Genomic DNA, 22965 nt, shown 5'->3' on the forward strand with positions numbered 1-22965 from the left:
TGAGATGTGGGCCTTGCGGGGAGATTGAGTGCGCATCTGAGGGCATTATTTTGTAGTGTCTGTAGTCTGTTCAGGTTGTGTTTGTTCGTGCATAGGAAGAGTGTGTTACAGTAGTCCAATTTGAACAATATAAGTGCCCTGGCCAGAGTGAGACAGCTATTGGTGGATAAAAAAGGTTTGCACGCGTTGATAAGTTTGCTAGTGTATGCTGTAGATGAGATGGTGGCGTTAATTTGTTTTTTTAATCGAGAGGGTGGAATCAAGGTACACACCCAGTGTTTTAACTTCTTTAGACACTTTTATGATGTTGCCATCATAGATGAAGGACTGATACCTAGGGTCTAGTTTGTTAAGGCGGGCCTGGGATCCGACAATGAGCAGTTCCGTCTTGTCGTCGTTTAAGCAGAGGCTGTGGGTGGCCATCCATGCTTGGATTTCGAGGTAGATCTCGTGCAACTTCGCAACATCTTCCTCATAGTTCCCTGTGAGTGCAATGAGGACCTGGGTGTCATCAGCATAATTATTATATGTGACACCCAGATCATCAAGACGGTCAAAGAGGAGCTTTGTGAAGACATTGTAGAGCGTAGGGGAGATAAAAGAACCTTGGGGGACTCCACATTAGATAGGGACAGGGTCTGCTGCTGCGCCGCTTGATGGGGCGAAGACCCTGGTTGTTCTGTCCGAGAGGAAGGACCGAATCCAATTGGTGGCATTCTGGGAGAATGCAGCAGCCGAAGAAAGGTGGTTGCTGAGAATTTGGTGGTCGACTAGATCGAAGGCTGCAGACAAATCCAACAGGAGCAGGGTGGCCAATTTTCCCTTGTCTTTGGCTTCATCCATTTGGATTTTTAGGTCCAGGAGGGCCGTTTCAGTCCCAGGCCTAGGTCTAAGGCCAGATTGTCGCAGGCCAAGAAGGTTGTTGTCTTCAAAATGTTGTATTTGGAGGCATGCTACTCTGTCTAGTATTATTAGGAGAAAGGGTATAGTTGTGATGGGTCTATAGTTGGTGGGGGTATTAGGGTTTAAACTAGGCTTTTTGAGGAGCGGAAGGACCCATGCCTCTTTTAAGTTGCTTGGTACAATGGAGTTCTTGAATGAGGAATTGATCAGGGTGGTGATGAAGGGTGCAAGGTCTTTGGCCCCATCCTTGATAACTGAGGCGGGACATAGGTCCCCTAGACAGTTAGATGGTTTGAGGCTTGTGATAATGTTAGTTACTTTGTCCTCCGAGACTGGCGAGAAGTGGAAGAGAGAGCAATCAGGCTGGGGTGGGCTCTGAGGGTGAATGAGATGATCTTTAGCAGCAAGGTTTGCTTTTTTGGATTCTATCTTGGCTTGCAGGAGCGCTATTTTATTGGAAAGAGCTAGTCGGGTGTTGTTGCACCAGGCTTTGTTCTTAATGCAGTCATCGGTGGGGGGCACTGGTGATTCCAATTCTCTAAGGATAGAGAATAACTCTTTCGTAGAAGATTTAGCATTTTGGATTCTTGTATTATAGATATCTTTTTTAGCATTTGTGATAGCAGCTTTGTAGGTGGAAGTAGCCTCAGAGAATTCTTATTTAGTGGAGAGAGAAGGGGTTTTTCTCCAACTAGTTTCAGCTGTTATTTTGAGGTTATGGAGAGATTTTAATTCAGCAGCAAACCATTTGTTCACATGGGCAGATGGTTTGGTTTTTCTCAGTTTGAGAGGTGCTATTTGGTTCAGGCCCTGTCCAGAGTGTCGTTGTACAATTCAACTAGAGAGGTAGGGTTGGCGTTAATGAGTGTGTGATTGGCCGTGGAGATAGGATGCAATACAGGTCTAAGATTCTCAGTGGTGATGTTGCGTTTGTTCCTTGCTAATGTTTGTGCTGCCGTTGCATCAAGTGTACTTTTTTTGTGATGCTTTGGGTATTGTGAAGGTGATGAGGTGGTGGTCTGACCACGCACAAGGTGTGACGGCAGTTAGGGAGATGTCACAATTGACATAGGCCAGCCAGTCCAAAGTTCTGCTTTTGATATGTGTGGGTGTGTTGATGCGTTGCGTCAGGCCAAGTTGAGTTATAGTGAAGAGGGAACATGGGACGATCCCTTTCCCCGATCCCGTACAAACTATGGCCAATGACGTCACAACCTTAGCACACACCGTGGGATGAGTTTGACCCTCTGACTGCTGCCCCGGACGTCAAGATCCACCGTGGCCACGCCCCGCTTCCACAAGCCAGCCGCACCCAACATAAAGCACGTGGTGGAACACCAGGTGGAGCTGAGGCCGACCATATGGACCAACTCGACTAAACGTCACCAACCAATACCTCCATCATTAGAGATGACAATGACGACATAGCCACAACGGACAAGAACACACGTGCTGCCAAGTACCTGGATCAGACACACACCAACCCACACGAAGAACACACTCAGTGCTATGACTTAGAGGACCGCGAACACTCACAGACATGCATCGTTGTTATTTTCCACATAGGCCAACTACCTCACCGCTGAAACGCAAGACGCCAGAGGAACTCGTGTACATGCTTGCAGATGCTTCATGCTACTAAACCCTCGAAGATGACACCCTATAGAGGGACTAATGTAGAAGGACCCAGTTTACACCTCGTGACCCTCGCCTTATGGACTGTATGCTGCCACCCATAGCTAGGCCAAGGTAGGCCGCAAACCAGAGTCCCCAGGCCAGCAGCAGCTCAGACAGAGCTACAAGGTGCTGATCATGCAGAACAACCCTGGCGAGAACCCCACAGCCACCGCAAAGTTACAATCAACATGCTGCGCTCTCGGCACCAAGGTTACACCTGTCACTGCCAAAGACTCCTCGGAGTAGAAATACAAATCAAATCCCCGTAATTCTGCCTCAGCCATGGTCTCTCAACACGTGACCAGGCCGACCTGACACAATGCCAAGCTCCAAGGATTAGAGAAGCTCTGGGGTCTCACGTCTGACACCCAAACTGCAACAATGAAGTAACAAGTTGGACACCGGCAGGGATGGGAAAGGAGTGCACTAACAGCCAGTAGTAAGACCTGTCCATTGTCTGCCACTGACACATAGTCACACATTGTTGCTAGCACCAGGTACATCACGAGCTGGGAACGGCGATGGTCCCAGGCTTGGGGGCTCGCGGATGAACCAATCAGAACACGAGGGGCTAACCACTGATGACACCATAACACAACCAATCACTAACTCTCTTCATGTAACTATTTTCATGTAACAATTCTTAGGGATGACCCAAGCGTACCACCTGACCCCTTCTCTACCAATAATATTTCCTTCTATACTGTTCTATACGGACCCTATCACTCGGGGAACCAACCCGGGGTAGCTTTAGGTTTGGGGGTACGTTTTCCCAGGTGACGCACATTATAGCGTCACCCAGCTAGAAAAAGGGCCTGCAAGCCCAGTTCCAATGAGACATTCCTGGGTACCTACGCTCCAAGAACCTGTCCCTGTCTGTTTCTGTGCAATAAACAGCAGTAACTCTTTGCTCTTGTGTGTGCCTCATACTCCTTTGGGACGCGGGAGGAGTTGGGGCCTCCCCACCCCTGGAGGTCTGCAGAGGGCCCTGCCAACCTCCAAGAAATTACTCCGACAAAAGTATCATTGATCAAGTATGCATTAGCGTTGTTGGGGTCAAGGTTGAAGTCACCCAATAGTGTGATTTGAGAGCCTGGTTTTGTATTGGAAGTTAGTAGGTGGGATATGTCCTCCTCAAAGGAGGTGATTGCGCCTGGTGGTCTGTATAGGAGGTGAAATAGTATGGTACTGCAGTGAGATAGTGGGAGTTTGAAGGATAGGAGTTCGGTGGATGATATGTCTATGTTGTTGACTTCTATAATGTTTAGGTTGGTTTTTGCAATGACAGCTACTCCACCTCCTATCCCGGCAGTTCTGTCGGCTCAGATGATAGAGTAGTTCTCTGGGATAGCTGTAGAGAGAGAAGGTCCGGCCGTGGGATGTAGCCAGGTTTCTGTTACTGCAAGGAAGTCCAGGTTGTTGGATGTGATCACATCTGCTATATCAAGAGTGTGAGCTACTAATGACCGTGCGTTAATGAGAGCGCCCTTGATGGAGGTGGTGGCCGGGGCTGCTGAGTCATTAGACAGGAGCTCGCGAGTCTTGGAGCGGCCGTGGTTGTTAATCTTATCCGAGTAATGTGTGGGAGTGGCGGGCAGTGGCGATTTGGGGTCCCCAGCATGAATGGTGGGTGTTCTCAAATGAATAGGTTTAAGGCCGGTGCAAGAACTTAGTCTAACATTTCTAAAGTGTGGGGGGCATGCAGTAGCAAGAATAGTGATGTTGGGTGTATTGGAGCGAAGGCCTAGTCTAGCATTTCTCAAATGCAGGGGGTAAGGGATGAGTGGTGTGGGTGGGGTAGAAAATTTGGCGATCCATTCTACTGGTGACAGAGATGGTTGAGGTTGGGGTGCAGCACAGGTGGGTGTAGTGGGGGGAGCTTTAATCCATGTGTTAGGTGGGAGGTTGGAGGGTAGTATGTTGTGGAATAGAGGGAGAATGGGGGCCATAGTGAGTGTCACTTTCCTTAATGCTGCCAAGTTTGGAGGTTGGCGTCAAGAAGTTGGAGAGTGGATGGGCTGAGTAGGTATTGTATTGATATGCTAGTTCAAATATATGCACCGTGCATAATTCAAGTCTGCTATCGGTACATGACAATAGGCTGATTCAAGTCTGCTATCAGTACATGGCAATAGGCTGATTCAAGTCTGCTATCGGTACATGGCAATAGGCTGATTCAAGTCTGCTATCGGTACATGGCAATAGGCTGATTCAAGTCTGCTATCGGTACATGGCAATAGGCTGATTCAAGTCTGCTATCGGTACATGGCAATAGGCTGATTCAAGTCTGCTATCGGTACATGGCAATAGGCTGATTCAAGTCTGCTATCGGTACATGGCAATAGGCTGATTCAAGTCTGCTATCAGTACATGGCAATAGGCTGATTCAAGTCTGCTATCAGTACATGGCAATAGGCTGATTCAAGTCTGCTATCAGTACATGGCAATAGGCTGATTCAAGTCTGCTATCAGTACATGGCAATAGGCTGATTCATGTCTGCTATCAGTACATGGCAATAGGCTAATTCAAGTTTGCTATCGGTACATGGCAATAGGCTAATTCAAACCTGCTATCAGTACATGGCAGTAGGCTAATTCGAGTCTGCTGTCAGTACATGGCAATAGGCTAATTCAAGTCTGCTATCGGTACATGGCAATAGGCTAATTCAAATCTGCTATCGGTACATGGCAATAGGTTAAATCGAGTATGCTATCAGTAAATGTCAATAGGCTGATTCAAGTCTGTTATCAGTACATGGCAATAGGCTAATTCAAGTCTGCTATCAGTACAAAAGGTCATGTAACCCACTAACCAATATAAGCTCAAACTCTGCATACTTATCTCACTCTAAAAACTCACACAACCATCTCTCACACAACAAGCCGCATGCACTTCACAACACTGCAACAACACATAAGCCGGAGCAACAGCACACGCGGATTGACACCAATCCAATACCCCCTCCAAAGCTCAGCACCCGGTGTACACCGAGTTGAAGCTGCCAATAGAACACCACTCCTCTTACTATCCTACTCCCTCTTCACCCTACTAACCAATCCCCCCCTTATCATTTACAGATCCGCCAGAGCGCCTGGGAACCAATTCCGTTGGTGACGGTGCGCGGTACAAATACCTTTAACATTTAACATTTAATATTTAACATTTAACATGGCAATAGGCTGATTCAAGTCTGCTATCAGTACATGGCAATAGCCAAATTCAAGTCTGCTATCAGTACATGGCAATAGCCTAATTCAAGCCTGCTATCGGTACATGGCAATAGGCTGATTCAAGTCTGCTATCAGTACATGGCAATAGCCTAATTCAAGTCTGCTATCGGTACATGGCAATTGGCTAATTCGAGTCTGCTATCAGTACATGGCAATAGGCTAATTCAAGTCTGCTATCGGTACATGGCAATAGGCTGATTCAAGTCTGCTATCAGTACATGGCAATAGGCTAATTCAAGTCTGCTATCAGCACATGGCAATAGGCTAATTCGAGTCTGCTATCAGTACATGGCAATAGCCTAATTCAAGTCTGCTAGCGGTACATGGCAATTGGCTAATTCGAGTCTGCTATCAGTACATGGCAATAGGCTAATTCAAGTCTGATATCGGTACATGGCAATAGGCTGATTCAAGTCTGCTATCAGTACATGGCAATAGGCTAATTCAAGTCTGCTATCGGTACATGGCAATTGGCTAATTCGAGTCTGCTATCAGTACATGGCAATAGGCTGATTCAAGTCTGTTATCAGTTCATGGCAATAGGTTGATTCAAGTCTGCTATCAGTACATGGCAATAGGCTAATTCAAGTCTGCTATCGGTACATGGGAATAGGCTCATTCGAATCTGCAGTTTGTACGTAGCAGGAGGTTATAGCCAATGTTCCAACAGCTCCTGTTCTGAGGCAAATTCAGAATGAGGCTATCGAGGATAGGGTAAGGCAAGCACAATTATGTGCTTGCGTCAGCATTAGGTGTAAAGACGTGGACTGAGTGGGAGTTGAGGAGTAGTTAGCTGTAATGTTAGGCCTTACGGGCTGGCGGGGAGTGCAGGTTTCAGCAGCGGTGTGCTAAGGACGTTGGGGCTGACTAAACCTTTGCACAAACCCAAAAGGATGAAATGCATATGTCAAACCTTTGCACAAACCCAAAAGGATGAAATGCATATATCAAACCTTCGCACAAACCCAAAAGGATGAAATGCATGTGTCAAACCTGCGCACAAACCCAAAAGGATGAAATGCATGTGTCAAACCTTTGCACAAACCCAAAAGGATGAAATGCATATGTCAAAACTTTGTACAAGCCCAAAAGAATGAAATGCATGTGTCAAACCTTTGCACAAACCCAAAAGGATAAAATGCATGTGTCAAACCTTTGCACAAACCCAAAAGGATGAAATGCATATGTCAAACCTTCGCACAAACCCAAAAGGATGAAATGCATGTGTCAAAACTTTGTACAAGCGCAAAAGAATGAAATGCATGTGTCAAACCTGCGCACAAACCCAAAAGGATGAAATGCATGTGTCAAACCTTTGCACAAACCCAAAAGGATGAAATGCATGTGTCAAAACTTTTGTAATAAAAAATGCTGAATCACAATCATAAGTATTCAGTTTGATTTCCTCTAATGAAGTGAAGTTGAGCATGCACACGAGTGAACCCACGTGCAAGGTTTATGACTGGCGTTCCACATCACAGCCATACCATCACAGTGGGTCCCATCTCCAGGCGCAATATCGAGCAATGGGGCACACCAGTGATTCCGCAAAGACCCCACAGTGACCCCCCCCCGCCCCCAGTAGCGCTTCCTTATCAGATGCGCATGTGTCATGCGCGCGATGTAACAGGTCCGACTCTCAGCACCCTCGGAGCAGCACAAAAGCGTGGCATATTCCCAATGGCAACAGATAAAGGGCCCAATTCCTGCAAATGTGCGCAGAAAGCCTGCGAGGGCCGCGTGCCACGAAGGACACTGCGCGAGCCTGTGTGCCGAATGAAAAATGCGAGCCCCATGTATTCATGGAATTTAAAGCGCGAAGTAACCATAATAGCAAGTTGTCTCTGGCATGCCCCCAACACGCCCACACGCAAAGCATAAACGGCCAGAACAGCTATCTTTGCGCACCCCCCCGGGCACGAATACACGCACCCCTCAAACAGTGCGTGGGGTCACCCTGCAAGCAGGCCTGCATCTCAGGGACCCTGCGTGGGGTCCCCCGTAACTGTATCCGGCACCCCGACAACATGCGTATAAAAAACCGTAAGTCAGTAATTACTCTGGAAATCTGCGTGCGAACCCCCATAAACCGTTTCTGCGCCCCACTAAACTTCGTATGCTCACTCCTAAGTTAGATCTGAACTCCGGTTGAGTACACGCACCACTATATCCGACATGCAAACCCACCTGCGCGCTGCGATTCCTACGCGCAAGTTTACTTACGCCTGCCTTCGGGTGGTGGATAGTATGAAAGACTAGCGTGTCCATTTTCCGTCCGAGAGGTTGCGTGATCAAATCCATGAATATGTCTCATGCCGCACAATTGTGGCCATGCGAGAGACTGCCTGCAGGCTGTCCCTCAAAACGCCCATTTTTGAGCATGTTGTTCCCTGTTTTTGGTGTTCTGCCCCTTTCCCAGCCCTCTGCGCAAACCACGGCCACACTCTGCGTAGAGTCTCGCCAAGGCCCTCGACGGCTCGTAGAGACGTGCAGAGCCTGCGCAAACTCCACGCAAGTCCAGGAAAATTGCAGCGCATTTGATTCTATGAATCGACCAACATGGATTTGCGCACAGAATGGTGCACAAGTACCCTATTTTCCACGCAAATAATTCCATGAATCGGGCCCAAAGGGTATTGGTCATGTTCCCACAATGCCACAGCAATACACAAATGTGCCACATTTTAGGAAGGCTGCATTAAAAGTTATGTTTTCCTAATTCTCAAATTGTTGTAGTAATTCACATCTTTGTCTGACCTAATGCACATACATAGGGCATATATACCAATAATCCACAATGCCACAGTAATACCGATGCCAGCAGGACAGCACAGAGCACTGCCTCTCACATGCAGTCATAGGTTAGAACTCCAGCGGGCTGACACCGGCCCTCCTCCTCTAAGGGGGAGATCCATTGAGGAACATTGAGTGGTGCAACAGTAACAGCTCTTATGAAGTGCCAAGATACACTCAAGTCTCTAGTGCATGCTATATGAATGCTAAACATTGTAATGTATGTCAAACTGGAGGCTTACTGGGCAGAGATCCTGCTGGTGTGAGACATGGAAGCACACATAATGTTGCAGAGCAACCAGAGAGCTACTGGGAATCTACAATGGCAAACATTGATAAAGCCAATAGGTCTGGCTTGTTTGCCCATTGGGGGCTTTGCAAAGTAGCTCTAGAGATTAGATAGAGCGACGTGTAGAGCAGCAATCATGCAGGTGGCTCTGTCTATCGTAAGGCATATGATTTGGGAACGTGACGTTGTGTGGAGTGGAGCCCACAGTCTAATTCGGGTGAACCCACAACCCAGGCTGGCATCCCATCGTCGGTTCACAAGCTCTGCTGTTTGACTTTAAACTCGAGCCTGACCTTCTTGGTGTGTTAAGCACATGGTACATGCGCAGTCGGTCGCATGTGTTGTGGATGAAGCGTGTGTGCGTGTGCGCGCATGCGTATCCTTAACGTATATGGGCTTGAAGCCTTGCACACTCCTCTCCTGTCTCTCTGCAGCGCCCAGCCACGATCTGGGGAAAACAAGACATAATAGGGATATGCTAAACTTGGAGTGGGTGTAGAGATCTAACATGACGAGATCTCGGGTGCCTGAGATCTCGCAAGAATAGCAGCAAGGATGTGCGACGCTGTCCCGGCATACGTCATTATGAGGGTGGAGATGGCGCGGATCACACCGCCGCCCCGGCGCTCCTCTTGGGACTTGATAATGACTATTGTGATATTTTCCCTCTCAAAAATGTCCACGTCCGCTTAGCTCGAATTGCTACCAAGTTGCAGGAATATACATATGTAATAGTGCACATTGCGGGATGGAGGAATGCCCAGGCAGACTGCATGTCTCGGTTGCCCGAACGCGAAGAACCCGACACCACGACAGCTACGGTCGTCAGTATCCTCAATGAAATCTTTCAGCGAGAAGGACTGCCTAGAGAACTCGTCACAGACATTGGAGTCCAACTTGTCCCTAGAGAGATGGAAACATTCTTGAGGGATAACAATATTCATCAGGTGAAAGCCAATGGGCTGGTGGAACGAACAAATAGAATTATCAAGGGGGCAATTCAACTAGCCACAGCAGCTGGTATGGACCCTTATAGTAAGGTCATGCAGGCAGTTGCAGCTCATCGATTGACTCCGAATGCGACCACCAATGTTTCCCTGCTTCGAATGTTGACAGGGCGCAGAGCAACTTCCTCTTTGGCTTCGCCTTGGTTGTGAAAAGTAAGGGAGGACGACACCATAGACATGGACGAATTGGTTTGGCAGATGAAGAAAGGGAAGACTTGTGTGAAACTGTGGAATGACACAAGGAGAGCTGCCCAGAACAATGATGTTCAGGAAGGGGACGTAGACATAATAAAGCTTCCACATGAAGACCCAGGGACAGAATCCAGTTTCTGCAAACCCCTCAGAGTGTGGCAAAGAGGATCGAACCATTCCTGCATTCAAGATGGGAAGAGGTGGAAATTGGAGCGAGTAGCGCTATTTGAAAGGAAAGCCAAAGAGTTGCATATCCAATAGGGTTGTGAACAAGGGCACAAGGACAATAAGACTCTGGGTGACAAATCGATCAGTGACCTGCAAGAACCAGCATGTGGTGAGATGTGAGAAATCCATGGAGCAAAAAGTGCCACGTCAGCTGGAAAGTGAGCTGCGAGAGGAATCGAGGGCGATGGCCGAGGGAATGCAGCAAAGTGAAGGGGGCAGAGAAACCCACCCCCAGCGAGAGAGGAAAAGACCAGCATGCTTTGCAGATTTTGTCCTGGACTAGCACTATGCTGTTCGACAAAAGGAGGTATGTAGAGATCTAACATCGCAAGAACTCAGATGCCCGAGATCGCATGAGATGGGCAGCAAGGATGCGCAACGCGGGCCCAGCAAGCGTCATTATGAGTGCCGGGTCGGCACGGTAGTAACATAATCGGACAGGACATTGTGGGCTGGAGAATAGGTATATAAACAGGGAGTAGTCCTGTCCTCAGAAATTAAAGACTGCGATAACCTCTTGCAGTGATAATTTCCACCTTCCTGATCACCCATAAGAACGGTTAACTAATACGTGTTACTGGGGGAAGAACCAACCAACCACTGAGATTGGTCTACATACGCCTTTTTATTATTTTGGCTAGAGATGTAGCTTCCATTCATTTTCACACCGCAGCCCCAGCGCTGCTCCTGAGCCCTGAAAATCCCTATTGTGGCATTTTGCCTCACCGCATGTGTATAGTTCATGGCAGCTGGTTTACAGAGATGCAGTTGTGATGCCCTCAGGTTATGAGCAAGGGGAATAAAGCCTTTACAGCCGAGCAAGGCTCAGAGCAGTCATTGGGGGCCACACCAGTGGGTTCCTCATATCCTACGGGAAGTAAGGCATGTCCCTTCATAAGATACACTGCCGGGCGGCCACTGCTGCCACTCTTAGGTGGGCGAAAAGAAAAGTCTCTTGTGATTTGATAAAAGGTTCATTCATTTTGAGGCAGGTTCGCTTACCAGTTTACACCATCTTTAGCCCAGTTGCCTTTCACTTTAAATGGCCTGTTCGCTTTGCTAATAAATCTTGTTCCTAGGGCTTGTGGTGTGTCGCCTTTAAGGAGCCAAAATAAAATGTGGTGCTGTAAGTGCAGTGGTTTGCTGGATGACACAGCGCTCCCCCAAGTTAGGTTCACACATCTTTGTATTTCAATATTGGTATGCAATGTGTGTACACCATCTGTTAACCAGCTGCATCAGTTCCCCTGGAGGCATTCACACTCAGGAACAACCTATAAATACTAGTAGAGATAGCTGCGCTCGGCTCAGAAGTTTCATGTATCAATGAACGTAATCCATTCTTTGAGATATATGCAGTTTTCAACATTGGATTCATCGGTGATGTTGCTTAAATCAGGGTTACCCAGGGACGAATGGGGTAGCGGAAGTGACATCACACGACCCATGAACTCTGATGACATCACAGGAAGTGATGTCATTTGACCCCACCCGGAATTGACATCCCGGGAAGCGATGGAATGCAACCTTTCACCCCTTGACAAAACAGGAAGTGGCATCACATAGCATTGTTCCTAAATACACTACAAAACATGGTTACGATATCACTATAATGTGACATACATTTCATGCAAGAATGGATCACCATAGGTATTATTGATATCAGTCTGTTTAGGCTCAAATCACCAAATTACTGTGAATGTAAGCAGACGGCCCAGGCCAAATGATAATGATGTGTTATCATATAGCACGTACGCTTAAGTCTTTTATATAGAACAAATATACATTTAATATCACCCAACCTGTGTTGGTACTCATTTAGCGACCTCAGAACGATAAAAGGCTGAGTTGAAGGGTTTAAGAACAGACTAAATCAGTGACTCACCCCCTGAAGTGTGCCTGAAATAAACCTTCAATGAGTCTAGCAATTATTGTATAGAATTCCAGAAAGACCCATTATTTGTTATTCCTATTCTTTCTTATTTAGGGTCACTGCTCAAAGTGTTACACTTGTGGAACACCCTGTTTTTTTTTAAGAGCCCTGAGCAAGAATGCCTGCCACTCCTGAAACAAAGAGCCACATGGCCACAGCGCAGGAGCTTACATTTAAAAAAATGTTTTTTAAAAAAAATGTATATTTCTTTTTAGGGGTGGCCAGGGAGACCACAGGGGTTGCAAGGGAGACCTCAGGGGTCGCACTTGCGACCCCTGGTGACCCCCAAATGACGTCACTGGAGGTACCTAAGATTTTAAAAAACAAAGCAAAGTACACACGTAATCCTAAGGACCCCAACAAAAAAATGATGTCATGGGTACCAAAATACAAAATAAATAAAGGCTTAAACTCAGTATCTAAATCCATAAGGTCAGAAAGCGATCCTAAAACATTTTATGCTAAAGCACTATCTGTCCCCAGACATTATGCCAATATATTGTGGGAATTCTAGGGTTCTCACACATAAGAAATTCCTTCTCATCGTCAGTACTTAGTTGTATCTGGTGCCATTTGGTATCAAGCTCCTGAAATTTAAATATTGGTCCTTTTGCAAGCTCTTGGTGGATTCTTGTGTGACAATTTGGTTGAGTGAGATGCTCTTCAGCCATTTTGATATAATCACTTTTGTTTAGAATAATAATGCTCCCCCCCTTTGTCCGACCTCCTTGATAATCAAGTCCCGATAAGTCTGTATTCTTTTGAGAGCTGAATTTTTGATACTGCGCCCTTCTTTGTTTGTTGTCTATGAATTTGTGAATGTCCTTGAGTACAGCTTGGTGAAATGGGTCAATAAGATAACTTGCTTGCACTTGTGGCAGACATTTGGACCTAGGCTTCAGATTGGTCACTCCCTTCATGGTACCTTCTATTTGCAATTCATCTAGTGTCCGATGTGTGGTGAGCTGGTTATCATCTCCAGAGGACATTACCAATAAGGTGTTCTGTACATCCTTGACTGAAAGTGCACTTAGCTCCGGATGGTAGTGGTGGTCCTTCTGTTTCCAATTCAAATTATTAACATATTTCTTCAATTTGAATTTTCTTATAAATTTGTAAGTGTCAATTTTAATGTTAATGTAGTCACAATTGTTAGTTGGTGCAAAGGAAAGGACTTTATTCAGTACTTGCAATTCTGTTGTGTCTAGCATCCTTGTGGTTAAGGTAAGCACTAGATTCACCCCCTCTCCTATCTGTTGGTTGTCCTGTCCATTATGGCCTCTGATCTTGTTCTCATTCCTGTCTTGTCCCCTTGAAATCCTATGTTGCTGTCTTCCTCCTCGCTTGCCCCTTGACTGAATCTTAGAGTTGTAATATCTATGTGTGGTGGGCCCTAAAACTGTACCTGTTTGACAAAAGGGCGGTTGCCTGTGCAGTAACTTCTTATTTGGCTTTTTCGTAGTGATACTGTTCAGTGCTGTTGTACTTGGATTGATTGAATGCCTTTCCCCATAACTATCCGCATCGGAGCCTGGTGTGCTATCCCTGGATGCGGCGCTTGCCCTCTCATCATATTTCGGTTGGAGGGTGTAAACCCTTTCCAACCAGTAATCCTTGTCATCTCGTTAACCTTTCGTGCTTTCCTTAGCTTCACCTCATCCTGATGCCTTTTTACTATTTGATCAATTTTTTTTAAAGTTGTTTTGTTTAGTACTTTCTAATGCCGCCATCTCTTGTATTTCCCTTTCAAGGGTTTCCATTTCCCCTTCCACACTTCTGTGTTGCCTTTCCACATGTTCGACTAGAATGTTCAATCATTTTCTCTGAGCTTTGGTTTAAATTGAGTTCCCATTGTTCAGCGAGGTCAGAGTCCTCAGGTTTCTCAAAGTTAGGATAAGTCGGGATTCTGAGCCCTCGCGGTATCTTTCCTTTTGCCAGAAAATTCATCATGGCCGCTTTTTCATAATACTGGTTGACTTCTTTAATGGATAATCTTTCCAATTTTCATACATGTGTCCCTCAGTGTTTCTTCACTGGTATTTATTGTCTGAAAAGCATTACTTGTGCTTCCTCGGGCCGTGAAGAGGGATCTGGTCTCTTCATCTCTATGTTTTCTACATATAGACATATAAGTCTGTTAGGTATGTCAGCTGTGTCCCTAAAAGTCAAAATGAAATATGATGCTGTAAGAGCAGAGTTTTCATAGATGGCACAGCCCTCCCCTAAATTAGGTTCCTACATTTTTGTATTTCAATATTGGTATGTAATGTGTGTATACCATCTTCCAACCAGCTGCATCAGTTCCCCTGGAGGCTTTAACACTCAAAAACAACCTATACATACTACTACTTAGACAAAAACCAGGATTTAAAAGTTGCATGTATCCATGAATTTAATACATTCGTTTAGAAAAATACAGTTTCCAACATTGGATTAATGGGTGATGTTGCTTAAATCAGGCGTACCTTGGATTTTAAAAAACAAAGCAAAGTACACACAAAACCCTAGTGGCCCCAACACAAATATTAAGGAGCCGATGACGGAGTTGCGCTCCCCAAATAAAAGGGTGTCACTCATTGGCACGAAGCATTTGCATGGGCAGAGCCCATGTATGACAGTCGTATGTCCGGTTTGTTCATTTACAACAGTGCTCTTCCCCCCTAAACAATGTAAGGCAATTCCGGCCAGTTATGGCGATATTGCCAGACATGTTTTTCCTTTATCAATCAAATCCAGGCCAAAAGTACCCACAGCCTTCCTTTGGTGTACCATATGTTCAGACCCACAGGAGCAAAGTTGTGTCTCACTTTCCTGTTATCCTCTACACGCCTGGCGGCATGCTTACACAGTGGTTACAGATAGGAACCAATCAATAGGGTCCAGTTATTTCATTCTCTGTGTAAAGACTGGTGGGGGTATCTGTACTTCTGCCCTCTATATGGTTGGGACAAAGTCACAGAGCACCGCAGCCAAGGTTCTCTAAATGGTAGCTTGGGCTACCAACCGAGACTTAAGCTCTCAGAGTGCACAACATGGCAGCCCCCATGACACATTATGGGCAAAGCATATGTTCTTACATGGTAGTACTGGTATGTATTGACACAGCCAGCATGGAATTGTCCTTTTACAGTAGCATTATGGGCAAAGCCAACATGAGTGTTTATGTGGCAATACTGGCATGCATTTACACAGCTAGCATCAACATGTTTTCATACAGTGGCAGTACTGGCACTATTGGCAACTCCCAAATAAGTGTGTTCTTATGTGGGACTACTAGCACATACTGGCATAGCCAGTAGCCAGTATTAACATTTTTTACAGTGGTATTGCTTTCATTATGGTAAAACCCAAGATGTGAGTGCCCTTGTGTTGGAATTTTGGTATGTACAGCCAGCATGGGGCATGCACTTGTCTTTTTATAGTGCCATTAGCATGCATATCCAACATGAAGGAGTTCTTATGTGAGAATACTGGCATCTATTGGCATTGTCATCATCGCCATATTTTCTGACATTACTGCTATTATTGGCAAAACCAGATGAGTGTGTTTTGAAGGCAAATACTGGTATAAACCCACTTCCAATAATCCACACTAAACTAAATAATGGAGCAAACCATGGTGCACAAAGAAACTAGCTTTATTGATATATTCGGCCAGAATGAGGTCCACAGTTGTTCTCAATGTATTTTGTGTCAGCTCAAAGGTTATAAACTAAAATAAATCACATCATCATAATCATAGAAAACAAAATTCCCAAACTATCATTGGCTGCTCCACTAAATTACATATATTACCCTTTACATTTCTACTCGTGATTGGACGGTCATTATCTTTAACCATGCCCAGGGTCTGTCCCATTGTACAAGACGTCATATACCTGGCATCATCACACAACGTTCTGATTGGTGTCTGTTACTAATGTGGCCTTGGATTTTGCACTTATCCACAATGGCGCAATTAACTTCTGGTGGCAAAGGAGGTATCGAAATGGTGCTTTGGTCAAAAACGATCACACTCACTCTCATCTCATATTTTCACGCCAGGCCCCAACTTCCCTGACAGTTTTCTTGATCTTGGACAGCTCGTCCTCTACTCCCTTTTGATACATTGTGCTGCCTGCAGGTGCTCAATCTAATTGGGTCACGACAGGCATAGCCTATTCATTATAATGTGAGGCCAGTTTATGAGACCTTTTGCCTTCATTTTATGCAACCTATTTGTGTCTTCGTCATGTGTGCATTGAACTGCTTTCACCATTGGAGGCGCTATGAACACATCTTGCCATTGCGTTCATGGCAATGTTACTGCGTACACCGGGCAATTAAACCTATGCGTGTTTCTGTTTGCTAACAACAAGAATAACTTAATTGTTGCTATTCTAAACTGGAACAATGAGAAAGGTCTGTTCGTGCTGCAGCCAATGCTTGCTCACATGGGAAATGTCCCTTCATCACTGGATCTAACTGACCACTAGAATATGTTAGGTGTTTGTACCCCATTGCGTATTTCTGCGTGAGAACAGCCGTCATCACTTACCCACTCGAATGGGAGAAAAGGAAAAACTCTGCTGCCTAATCTGGTATTGCCAAAACTGGGGCATATGTGAGTGCATCTTTCAGTTCATTAAATGCTTCAACCATCTCTTCTGTCCATCTAAGTGCTTCTTGCTCTTTCTGTTCCTCTTTTAACCCTTGTTACAGGCGTCTGATATTTTTGGTGTAGCCAAACACCCAGGATCGACAATAGTTGTACAATCCTAAAAATTGCTGCATTTCCTTCACTGTGGCTGGTCGGGGTATATTACGTATTTCTTCTGCTGATATTATTTGTCCCAAATAAATTATTTATTTATGACAATATTGTACTTTTTCCTTGTCTACTTTAAATCCTTTTTTGCCAAAAACTTTAGGAGCATCACTGCAACTTTCCAATATTGCTCTTCAGTGGTGCTACACATCAACAGATTGTATTACCATGCTCAGTGTTTGTATGCTTGTCAAATCCATCTGTAACACTCTGTTAAACACCCAATGGGATTCACAATACCCCTTTGGTAATCTAGTGTGCTCTATAGGTAAAAGAGCGAGATATTGAGAGTCTGGATGCAACTGAATGGAAAAAACCACATTTTTCAAATCAATTACTGTAAAAACAGTAGCATTAATAGGTTTGGTGCCCAACATTGGAGCTTGGTTCGGGACAATTAGGAACTCTGCTTCCACAATGTTGTTGAAGGGGCATACTACTTGCATGAGTCTCCACAACACTCCCTTTGCTTTTTTGACTGGGTACACAGCGGTGTTACGTGGGTCTGATGGTACTATTATGACTTGCTGTAGCAGTGCAGCTATTGCCTCATATATTCCATCATCTGCCTCTCTTGACATACTGGATACTGCTTTACTCAGGGTAGCATTGCCTCTTTCTTCAGTGTTATTCTAACTTTTAAGGAGACCTACATCATGAGGGTTAATAGTGCATCATTCTTTGGGCACTTTCTCAAAGTCTTCGTAACAATATGATGATACTTCTTTGTTCAATAGCATTTTCTGGGGGACCTCTCTGTATTCTACTTTCAATTAATATGGGATGCTTGTCTGAAAAATAAACTCATCGCTATCCTCATCGCAGTGCTGGGTCAGTCGCCAAAACTGCACTCCAATCAAAGCCTTCTTCATCTGTCCCATACAAAATTGCTCTGTCCTCCGGTGCCACTACTGCTTCTACATAAAATGTAATCACTTTGCCTTGTTCCCTGTCTGTTAACACTGCTGGCCTAAACACACATTCTGTGGGCAATCTTAACACTGTGGGCCTCATTACTATTTTGCCAGTGTGGAATTAACGTGCCAGTTATAACGTATACCAGCACCTTTCTGCACCGGCAAAGTACAAGTTTGCTGATGGGGTGGAGGAATTACCTCCAACAAGACCTGGAGGTAATTCCTCCATCCTACTGGCAGAAAATAGCAGGTAATACCAGCAAATCCCCCAAGAGTTATTTAAATGTGGATATTAACCGTTGCAAAATGCTTTTGTATAGTACGGTCATTATGATATGAATCCGAACACATGATATGATATGATATGACATTTATAACGCGCCTATACAAGTGTTTCAAGGCGTGACGAGGCAAGGGAGGGGGAGCAAAGGGAGGACAGACAGTGATTTTACTAGGCCAGGTGTCATTCAGGTTGCGCAAGTGCATGGGGAGGGGAGGACAGTGCAGGGAGGATAGCTCAACGGTAACGTGCTCACCTTGGAAGCAAGAGGACACTAGGCAACACAGGTTCGATACCCGGGTCCACGCTTAGAAACCTCTGGGTGTTTAAGAGCGTTATAAATACGCAACTAAGACTAAAAAAAAACAATTACGCAACTAAAACACAAACAATTCCTGTAACAACGCCTCGAAGCCCGCGGGCTGTGTAAGCACTTTAAAAATGCAAAAATAACTGCAGTACAGTGCAAGGGATAGGTAATAGCAATAAGTAAGATAACGGCCAGCAAGTAGCCAGTGCAAGGGTAAGTGCAGACATCAGGTGTCAAGTGCTGGTAGGGTACTGCAGGGATACAGAAACAGTCCCCAAGTGCGGGTGTTGCCAGGCAGGCAGTGCAGGTGTGTGAGACTGGCAGGGGAGGACCTGGGCCCATGTTCAAAGGGTGTCCAGGTAACCAGTGCAAATCAGGTTGCAGCCAGGAGGTCAGCACAAGGGAGGGGAGGAGAAAAAGCAGAAGGCAAAGAGAAAGTTTTTGAGGTGCTTCTGGAACCGGACATGGTTCTCCTCAAGTTTAAGGGAGGCAGGGAGGCTATTCTAGAGGGATGAGTTGCAGAGGGCGGAGAGTAGAAGCAGGCAGATTTAGAAAGAGGCTGTTGAAATAGTCCAGCCTAGAGAGAACCAGCGCCCTGGAGATGGTGAGCTTCTGGGGCAAGGAGAGGAAATGCAAAATACCTTTGAGGAGGTGCAGATGGTAGTGTGACTTCTTAGAATCATCAGAGATGTGAGGAGAGAAGGAGAGTGTGGAGTCGAAGATGACCCCAGGGTTTTTTAGCCTTGAAAGTGGGAGCAGGCAGAGGACCAAGAGAGGCCGGCCAGAGAGTGACAGGAAAGGAGGGAGCAGGTGTGCCGATGAGGAGAATTTCAGTCTTACTGGCATTAAGCCAGAGGTCATTGGCGGCACACCACTCCTGGATAGCAGACAGACAGGGCCTCATTACGACTCTGACGGTAACCCGACCCTTATTAAGTGCACTGCTGCTGCCGGTAATGATTTTATACTGGGTCCAATATAAGGGCAATAACCGGGTTATGCCAACATTGGCGGACCCGGTAATTGCCCTTTTCTTGGACCCTGTAAAAATCAATCCCCATTCCCATTTTAGCCCGATAGGGATCAATGGGAGTGGGGAGGATGCTAACAACGGGCCCGTTAATGACGGGCCCGTTGTTAGCATCCTGGCCTGCTAGTGGGTCCCGCTTTTCACGTCTGGTGAGACCAGACGTGAAAAGCGGAACCCGCTAGCAGGCCTCATAATAGGGCATCCCGTAATGAACGGTGCTAGTCCCATACCGGCACCATTCATTACGGGAGCGCCAGGGTCCTAATGAGGCCCACAGTCAGAGATGAGGGATGGAGAAGAGGGGGCAGAGGGTAGCCTGAAAATGAGCTGTGTGTCATCCGCATAGCACTGAAAATCGGGGCAGAGAGCTGCAATGCAGTGGGCAAAGAGTGACAGATATTGGTTGAACAGCCAGGGAGAGAGGTTAGACTCCTGGGGGATACCTAGGTAGAGAAAAAGATAGTGGAGTGGAAGGACCCGAGTTGGACCTGGGAGGGTCGGTGAGAGAGGAAAGAAGTCAGCCACGCCAGGGCCTGACCCGTGATGCCAAGGTTATCACGGAGACGATTGAGCAGGATGGCATGGTTGACAGTGTGAAAGGCAGAAGAGAGATCAGGCAAGATGAGGACACGGGGGTGTTGGAGCCAAGGTTGGAGAGCAGGTCGACACGGATGTTCAGGAGAACAGTTTCCGTGCTTCTGGCAGCTCTGAAGCCAGACTGATAGTCATGAAGACAACCAACAGATTCAGTGTGGAGATCAGGCTGGGTGATGGCCAGTTTCTCCAGGAGCTTGCCCAGAAAGGGGGTGATGGAGATTGGGCGATAGTTAGCTGGGCAGGAGGGGTCGGCAGAGGGTTTCTTAAGAAGAGGGTGCACAAGCGAGTGCTTCAGAGGGGATGGGAAGACTCCAGGGAGTCGATGTGGTCCTTGGTGGTTTTGGAGGAACAGGGGTGAACCTGTTTTGACGAGACTTTCATAGATCGGACTTGTCTAGAAACTTTGTCTGCGGAGAACAGGGGAAAGGCAGAGAAGGAGGGAGGAGAGGTGGCTGCAGAAGGGCCAGAGGAAGAGCAGGGAGCAGAGGAAGGGAGGGGAGAGGAGGAGAGTGAGGACAGGATGTCCTGAGTTTTAGAGATGAAGTGAGAAGCCAGGGCCGGGGAAAGGGCCTGGGACAGGAGAGGTAGAGACTGCAGCAGGATTGGCCAGTTCCTTGCAGATTTTAAAGAGTTCAGCCGAGTTGTCAGATGCCGCAGAGACACAGGCTTGGATATGAGCTCTCTTCTTGGTGAGGACAGAGAGCCGGTATTGCCTTTGGAGCAGGCGGCAGGCCAGTTTGTCAGAGGATGTGCATGAAGCAAGCCATTTCCTCTTGGCCACCCTACACTTGCGTTTAAGGGTGGCAAGGACGGAGTGGTACCAGGAGTTGCACTTGGCTTTGGGCTTCAGACAGATTCTCATGACAGGGGCAAGGATATCAAGAATATCAGATATAGCAGAGTGGAGCGTGGAGAGGACTGTGTCAGGGTGAGAGTCAGCCAAAGGGGCACAAGGGAGTGTGAAAGTGGCAGCAAAAGCCTCAACTGATACGCGCTTCATGGGTCGGATGACCGAGAAGGTGGGTGGCAGTGATGGAGTTGGCTTGGCCTGTGGGGTAGAGAGGGGGAGATGGGAGGAGAGGAGAAATTGATCACTCCAGGAGACAGAAGTGGTGAGAGGGACAGAAAGGGGAAGGTCTGAGGAGATCAGAACATCCAGAGTGTGCCCTGCAGAGTGAGTCGGGCCAGAGGGGAGTATATTGAGTGAAAGAGAGTCACAGAGGTCGTGAAAGAGTCCAGAGGGAGGACAGGGGGCATCCAGGTGGATGTTGAAGTCTCCAAGAAGGAGGAGTTGAGTGGTCGAGGCCATGAGTGAAGCGGAGAGGTCCGCCCACTGAGAGAGGGAGGAGATCTGACCAGGTGGCCGATAGATGGCAGACACATGGCATAGATGGGAAGCAATACAAATGGTCAGTACCTTGTTAGGGTGCCTTTTCAATGCACATGGATGACTGAATCACAGTAGATAAGTTGATGAAAGGTAGTAAGAGGGACTCCAGGACTTGCTGCCTTTACATGCACACTTTATGCACCACTCGCTTTGCAGAGGTGGGATGTTCAGTTGCAATTGGCTGTCATAAGAGGGGATGGGAAGTACTCATTTGGTTATTAAGTGGATCTAGGCTTAAGACCTTCCTCTTCTCTTCCTCCTTCTCTCCCTCTACCCTGCTAACCTCTATTCTTTTTTGTCCACCCTCCTTCCTCCCTCTCCTCCATAACTCTGTTCAGTTTTTGCTGACTGGTTGCCTGGAGCACCTACAGAGCCTTACAGGTCCCAGGCCCCCGCACCAGTCGTTGCAATTGCCCCTAGGCCAGTGCAATATGTTCAGCATTACTGCACTTTCGGCTTACGTTCCATGAGTGAGGCAACCTCTCTGCACTTAACCCAGGGCCCTGTTGGACTGGATGCGTTTGTTCTCACCCAGCCCCTGCTTCGTCTCACCTCTGTCTGTATGCATGATTTATCTAAATGTACTAGGACAATTAAGTTTGTCTGTCCTGATTCCCACACCCCCACCTTTGTCTGTCCCTCCTCCCTAGCTGGGTAGAAACTTTAACACTTGATGCACTTGCACAAGGAGAAATGCTGTCAGGCCTAGTATGCTAGTTTTACTATTTAGATCATTCAGACACTTCAAGGCCTAAGAATGACTAATGTATTCCCTTGTTCCCTTCTTGCTTTGAAGCACCCCACCTTTGTATAAGCGCTGTATGAATAAACAATTACAATTACAATGGAGTCCTATGGGTCTCCAAGAAATGGAGATTTAGCACTGTTACCAGCACTCATGATCTGGCAGTAATTCTGCCGGACTGAATACTCCTAACGGTATTACCATTTGGTGGTATCCTGGCGGAATTGCTGCCAGGATACTTGCAAAGTCGTAATGAAGCACTTTGTCTTTTATCCTGGGGAACTATCCTAACAACACCTGTACTCCATAAGAAAACCATTCTGCGGTAAATGGCACTTCTCTCATAACTCTTTGGCTACAAAATGCTTGAATACATCTTTTAGCATGCACATAATAAATGCCTGGTGTAGAACACACTATACCCTTGTCTGTGAATGAAATGGTTATGTTCAACTTGCGCATTAAATCCCAACCTAATATATTCACTGGTGTGCTTTGTGAATATAGCAAGGGCCTGAGAGTGTGTGTCCCAATTGTAACAGTAAGACTTATGTAAAAGGAACCGATAACATAGCCCCAGAAAATCCCTGTGCATTCATAATCATGTCTGACAACAGAAATCCCCCTCTGTGACAC

The sequence above is a fragment of the Ambystoma mexicanum genome, chromosome 3q (genome assembly GCF_040938575.1).
Source record: "Ambystoma mexicanum isolate Mex_15411 chromosome 3q, UKY_AmexF1_1, whole genome shotgun sequence".
Lineage (NCBI taxonomy): Eukaryota > Metazoa > Chordata > Amphibia > Caudata > Ambystomatidae > Ambystoma > Ambystoma mexicanum.